Genomic DNA, 7388 nt, shown 5'->3' with positions numbered 1-7388 from the left:
GCTATTTCTCTGATTCCTGACTTAGTCTTTGCCTTTCAAAACCTTCTTGAAGGGCTTTCACTACCTTTGTGGCCAGCGGGTAGATTTCCTTATACCTTACTAGGCCTGTATTTAGTAAACTTCGATTTGCATTATCATTTGAGATGTATATTTCTCTCTGAAACTTTTCTCTCTTCCCTATCCAGTCCTCAAATGTATTGTACTTGATATGAGATTTATTTTCGCTCTCTGCCAATGTTTTCTTCATTTGTGCTGAAATATGATTGGCGATATATTAGTCTGTAAATTATGAGCATTAAAAGAACTACACATTATTTCGATAAAGAGTTATAATTATACATATAGAGTGTCATTATTTTATAGTGTAGTAATAATCAATAATTAGGGTAATTCAGTCTTCAACTTCTACATAGGTCTTTCGCCACATCTACGTGGTATGATTGGTAAGACGAGTTATGAAAACCGTATTTTCACCGAAATCAGCGTGAAGGGGATCATTGTTGGGTATTGTGAATGGGCCTTGTAATTTGAGTAAAAATGATTGATCCCTGACCGCTGGACCAGATATAAAATGGAATAAAACATACTAGATGCTTTTACCCCATCACCGATAATCTGATTGCAATCCTAGTCCAGCATGTACGTGGGCAATTGGTTTGTGACTGCTTACATGTTAATTGTGTGAATCATCACATCCTTACTGTTTCTAGTTATTTTTTGTTTTAAAAAGATATGTTTCATCTAAACTTTGCAAAGCCTCCTCTTTTGTGAGCTCTTTCCAATCATCAGGAATTTCAGCTGGCAGAGCTTTGTACGCCTGAGCAAACTGATCGTTGAACTCTTTAAAGACAAACTTCCAGTAATCCGAAGCAGTGAGACTGGCATCTGGCTGGATCTTCCAATCAGGGTAAAAAGTACGATAATCTTTATAAGGATAATATTTCCCTTCTGTGTCACTATTTCTGAAGTTATGGTTAGAACACACTCTTGATGTGCAAATACTAGTTACAAGTATGGTTGTGTCGATGAATCTATACTGACCCAATCCTACAGACCTATGGCTTTGAGCAAAATGTTCCTCGTGCGCCCTTGCTCCAGCCTCACATGGAACTTTGCAAAATGGGCACTGTTTACCACACCCACATAGTTTCATAAAAAACTCATCGAGTATTTTAACTGGAATGTCTGTTAGCCTTCTCTCGATTTCAATTGCTTTGAATTCTCCCAGGATTTCATGTTTTAGGCTATCCACATAGAAGTTGACATAGTTTACAAACTGTGTTATATTAAGTTTCCGTTGTAAACCAAGGGCTGCAGTAGAGCCTTTATCGATGTGAATGTCACTTTCTAATAACGTACTGAATGTTTGCACAAAGGCTGCCATGTTTTTTTGATTTCCTGACTTGGACAGAGCTGCTCTAACTTTGTTTTCTATTTCAGAATATATTTTTGTGTCCAGAGCTTCGAGACCTGATTTATTTTGATAGTTTGTTAAAATACGATCCCAAATCCATTTTTTAATAAAAGATTCATAGTTGGATATATATGATAGGTAGGTTTCAAAGTCATTTTTTTCCAGGAGCTCCTTCAAGAGATTGTATTGCAATAATGATCTGCTGCTGAATGCTTCTGAGCTGATGTCACCCATCACTTCTGTTCCGAGTCGTTTGTTGACATACTCAACAAGACTTGGCTTGAGGCACTTAGAACAGAAATGTTTAGCATTTGTCAGACAGGCATCTTTCTCCTGGTAATCATCTATAAATCTGGATAAATACTGATCTTTAAATTTTGTTACGTTGTTTTGTGGGTCATTTTCTTTGAGAAAGGCGTCGTGCATTTCCTGAAAGTTACAAGCTGCCTGCCCTAGAATCTCACGCTTCAGGTGCACCTCCATTTGAGGTGTGATGTCCATCTTTTCAGCTTTCTTCTGGTCGAGGTCTTCGTTGATCATACGCAGCAATTCTTTACAGTAGTTGCTGTGATAATCACCCTTGGACTCTTTTTTCCCCATTACAAACTGCATACATTTTTCCTGTAATGAATAACAGTCTGTCTCATTATGTTCCTTTTTATTATCATTTAAACCGAACCAATGTTTAACTTTCTTTGGTAGCCATTGAAATTGTTTAAATGGTCCAATTACACCTCTGGACACTTCCGGTGATTTACCTTTGTAACCTTTCAAACTCATACTTTGTGCCAGTTCATTATGTGCGGGCCCGCGATTCTGCAAGTCTTCGATCGCGAGCCATTCCATATCCTCATGGACCTGAATCTTCTCTAAAGGGCTGCGAGGCAAGCTGAAGAACGCTCTTGTCCACATGCTTTCAAATTCAGTTTCCAGCTCTTTCTGGGTAAGTTTCTTTTTCTTTTTTTTACAGTCTTCCAGCAGACGATCAACGTGATCTAAAATGCTTTTTATACAATCGTCTAAAATACGGTCTGTTTCAATCCGACCTTTTCGAATCGTAAATGCATCATCGAGTTTACTTTCTAAAGTGTTTTTGAGTTCTTTTTTGAGAGATGTTGTGCTTAAAATAAAATCACCTTTATATTTCTGCACAAGTTGCACATTTCTGACCCCACTCTTGAAGTAGTTTTCAAGATCTTTTAATATGACCTGCTCTTTTTGATTGATTTTCTGATTTGCTTCTTGTTTTATTTTCTTGAAGACATGTTCAGCTTGGTCCGGGGACTGATTCTGAATTTTAGTTACTCCTCTAGTTATCAATTCCTGCACCTCTTTGCGGAAAGCCCATTCCCAGTCACCATAAGTCTTTGACAGCTGGTTATAGGCTGCAGCAGCGAGACTATTTCTAAAGCTGAAGATGAATCGTTCGTGCTTCACGGCGTTCCACAGACTCTTCAACCACTCGATGAAAGAGGGTATATCTTGGGCAGTCCTGGTCTTCATGAACTCAAACAGGTACATCTTTAGCTCATGGACACTCTCACTGTATCCCAGGTTCACGGGGGCCATGGGTGGGACACCGTGCCATAAACCAGGGATGTACCAAGTATGTTTCTCTGTATCATAGTCAATGATATCGGAGAATGTGAGCACCTTGCTCTGTTTTTCCATCACACTTGCAGCCCTGGTCATCTCATTGAGCTGCTCCAGGAGTTTTTCTCTGTCTCTCATGTTTTTTCCAGCAGCGGAAACATCACTGACATTTTGATGCACAAATTGGCAATTTATTTTCTTTCCTGTTTTTTTCATTCTGAGGAACGCATGGACCACAATCTGCAGAACATCCTTCATCTCTGTGGCATTCTCCATGGCCAAGTTAATAATAGTGATGTCACTTAGCCCGATCACCATGGTTGCCAGCTCGTTGTCATGGTCATAGCTGTCTTCCAGCGTCATCAGTTCTGGGGCCTTCAGTCCTTCGGTGTCGATAACAAGGATGAAGTCACAGCCAAGCTCCTTCTTGAGGTTTTCATCCACTTTGATAAGTAACATGAAGGCGCCGCGTGTGCATCTTCCGCTGCTCACAGAAAACTGGAGTCCAAACATGGTGTTTAGAAGGGTGGATTTACCAGTGCTCTGCACTCCCAGAACTGTGATAACTAACATTTTGCTCCTTCCTCCCAGTTTTTTGTTGAGCGCGGTAAAAACATCTGTTATCCACAGCAGGGGGATGTTAGAGACGTCCCCATCAATGAGCTCTAAAGGGAACCCCCCCAAAAGAAGGTGCACCGCAAAGTCCGGTAGGTTAGAGAACTGGCATTTCTCTTTTTTAAATTTTCCCTCTTTTACCAAGAAAGCTTCTGACTCATATAACTGTCCCAACTCACGCATGAAGTGCTCAACTCCCAAAGAACTCTCACATATTCTTCGATCTAGTTCAAGCAGGTTTTTTTTGTCATTTCCTGGGGTCTCAAGTTGCTTTTTATATTCCTCCCTTAGGCTAGAAAGATTATTTCTTGCAATGTGATCCAAGGAAAGTTTCATCCATTTTAGGAAATAATGCTTCTTCACCTTGGATCGCTCCGCTATGCCAGAGACAAACTTTTGTATGTCTGTTGGCACAGGGCCTTTATGTTGTTGTGTGCGAAGATTTAACAACTCTTTCTTCAGCTGAGATCTATAGGTCTCTACTGGGGTATCCGCTTGTCTTTTCATTCTGCACATTTCCTTTTCGACTCTAGTCACTTCCCTCCATAGACCTCCCTGTAGTCTCATGGTTTCCTCTTTGTACTCCACCACACTGGTGATCTGCGCAGTGATTTGCTCAGCACACTCTCTGGCACTGGTGCATTCCTCAGAGTCCTCATCAACTTTGATACCTAGATTGCGTGCTGTAAAGACCATACTTTCTAAAGACTTTGGACAAGTGGACGTTTCTAAAATGCACTTAATGGTATTCTGTACGTTTTCCACAAACTGGGCATCATTCATTGTTTTATCTTTTATTAATACATGCGACTCATTGTTTTCCTGTGCTGACGTCAATGACTGAATATACTCCTGTGTTTTATGATTGTTTGCTTCTTCTGGGAGAAAGAAATATATTTTCTGTAACGAGTCACCAAGAGATGACAACTTTTTAAAAAGTGGCTTATCAATGTTATTAGTAAATATAAACACAGCTGATGATACCTGTGTTAAAAAGCTAAACTGCAGCCAATGGGACTCAATATCTCCCCGTAGATTTGTAACTGCAACAGGTTCTGGGAACACATCAGAATTCTTCCTCCCCCCAGGAAAGTACCAGGAGATCTCCACTAACCCATCAGAGATCCTCCGGGGCACATTCCCAGATTCCATCTCTCTATGAATGAAGAAGTCATGGTGCTGCTGAGGGGGGCTGAGAACCGCATTCAGAATCTTGGACTTGGATAAGCTGCAGCTCCCCAGACGCACGAAGGAAATGGTGGACATCGGGGTGAGCACAAGGCTCTCTTCTTTACTCAAGGCTCCATCTCCCAGATTCGTAGGCTTCCACTGCCTTACGATATCTCTCATGGCCCACAGCAGGAATGTGAATTTAGAGCCATCGCTGGGAGGCATCAATAGCGGAAGAGCAAAGTGGCACATGGACATTTTTTGCATAATCTCTTGCTGCAAGATGCCATCTGAACAATAAAGGAGGACACAGAGGACGTCCAAGGGATGGATGAAATCTATGTGGTTGTCACAATCAAATTCACCATGTCCCACAGTTCTGTTCTTTCCAGCATTTGTGTTTTTATCAGTATGGACAAAGGTCACTTGTTTCACTTTTGTTTGTCTTGCAGTCACATTCAGTGACATGAGCTTTCTCATAAAACACCAAGGAATATCTTCTAACCTCTCAATTTTAAACTCTGTGATACTTCCTGCGCATAATTTAAGGATGTCACACGACAAAAGCTTCTTGTTTTCATAAGAATTCATGTTCAGGTTGCATCGTATTAACTCATAGTCTTTTCTTACATCTGCAAAGACAAAAACGAGAAGTTCAAGAAGGTGCTCTTTTTTGCCATACTTTAATACAGAATAACTACTTTGCAACAGTTTGAATTAGGAAAGCCAATTTTATGTTAATGTCCAGTAGTCACATTTACCAACATTCAAAACAAGAAATCATAAATAAATAAACACATTTGTTGATTTATATAGCGTAGCTTATCACCCCTGAGGGTATCCTGGCACCGTCCATGTCCACAGGGAGATTAAGTGATTTGCCCAGAATCACAGGATGTGGAACCGACCCTGAGACTCGAATCCAGATACCCAGCTCCCGAGCCAGCAGCTCTGGCCGCTGCACCACATGAATTGCTACTAAAACGATTTGCAATTTTGTATTTGGAATGCAATAAAATGGATTTGCTAAAGTGGTTGCAAGATGCTCAATGACTTTTATTTGAATACATTTGTATTTTGCAAACTGATCTATGTACGAATAGGTCAATTAAAAAAAGACAGAACTGTAGTGGGTCGCAATTCAACCTACCTCATTAATATGCATAATGTAGGTTGCAAATTGCGATCCACTACAATTATCTACAATTACAGTGAATGCGCCTGCTTGGGTCAGCAGAGCACCCACCACGTTTGTGATTGCTTTTAAATAAAATAATCTTCTTTTTTTTTAATTAAACATCCCGTTTCCCTAAAAGAAAAACAAGATGCATTTAAACAAACAAAACAAAAAGTTCTAGGGACCCCTACCTTCTCGTAAAAATGTTGTATTATCATTCACAAAGGGGAAGGGGTCCCTAATTTGCAAATGACTTTCCACCTCCATTGAGGTGGTGGTAAAATATGAATATTTTGTGACCAGATTTCAGTCGCAAAACATGAATGCATACCATACGGAATTGGTTTTTAGAAGGAAAACTTTTAACATGCCCCGTCCAAATACCAATTCGTAATGGGTTCTCTAACCCATTTAACAATTTGGAAAACCTTTTTTCGAATCTTTAAATGATTAGTACATTTCAAAAAGGGTTTCAGCAGTCACAAACCCTCTGCTTACCGAATCAGAGGCTTTTCAAATACTAAAACCCTTAGTACATGCAGCCCAACATTCTGTGATCTCAACCCACAACTCACTGGATCCCCTTTACATGTATTTGCATGATCCCTGGAGATAAGAAGAAAAGATATAACCAATACCCCCAAAAATATATTTACAGGTAGATATCTGAATATATTTTTAGCAACCAAAAGTGCTCTAGGGATTTTGTTTACAGTAACTTTAATATTCCAAGTGATAAGTTATCAAAAAATAAGAAGCTTCGGATCAGCCATTAGGTCTGGCTTTAAGGTGACAACACATACAAATACAGGCTGGCAGGAATGCATTTTCATGTGATAGTAAATTACGAATGGCTCGCTAATGTTTGCTAGTGATGACATGGTGTTGTTGGTGCTGGAATTAGTGGTGGAGGTATTGTGGTGGTGATACTTCTGGTGGTTTTAATGGTGCAGGATAGGTGGTGGTATTGGTTGTGTGATACTGTTTGTGGCATTAGTGTGGGTGCTATGTGTAGTGATAATGATGGCAGTGGTCTGGTATTGTGGTGGTGATAGTGGTGGTATTCATACTGGTGGTGGTGGTGGTAATGGGGTGTTACTGGTGGTGGCATATATGGTGGTTCTGGCATTGCTAGTGGTATTGCTGGTCATATTGGTTGTGGTGGTACTAATGATGCTATGATATTAGTGGTAATATGGTGGTGTAGTATTTATTATGGTGTGTATTCAAGGTGGTTTTTCATTGGTGGTAGCATAGTTGGTGGTGCTGATATTGGTGGTGGTATGGGTGGTATTATTGGTGGTGGTGTTACTGGTAGTGTTACTGATGGAAGTACTGCTATTGTATTGCTGCTGGTGGCATTTCTATTGGTGATTGTAGTAGTATTTTATTTAATTAGCTATGCATTATGACACAAAG

At 40.1% G+C, this 7388-nt stretch overlaps 1 pseudogene across 1 annotated transcript; it reads right to left on the bottom strand.

The window, feature by feature from the left end:
- Positions 1 to 706: 706 nt before the first annotated feature.
- LOC146811422 (up-regulator of cell proliferation pseudogene) lies at positions 707 to 5420 on the bottom strand (annotated as a pseudogene). The gene has a single exon (XR_014966137.1). The product of XR_014966137.1 is annotated as an up-regulator of cell proliferation pseudogene (transcript).
- Positions 5421 to 7388: the final 1968 nt, after the last annotated feature.

The sequence above is a fragment of the Triturus cristatus genome, chromosome 7, assembly GCF_964204655.1.
Source record: "Triturus cristatus chromosome 7, aTriCri1.1, whole genome shotgun sequence".
Taxonomy (NCBI): domain Eukaryota; kingdom Metazoa; phylum Chordata; class Amphibia; order Caudata; family Salamandridae; genus Triturus; species Triturus cristatus.
Note: the sequence above shows the minus strand (reverse complement) of the source record. Positions and strands in the feature narration are given on the sequence as shown.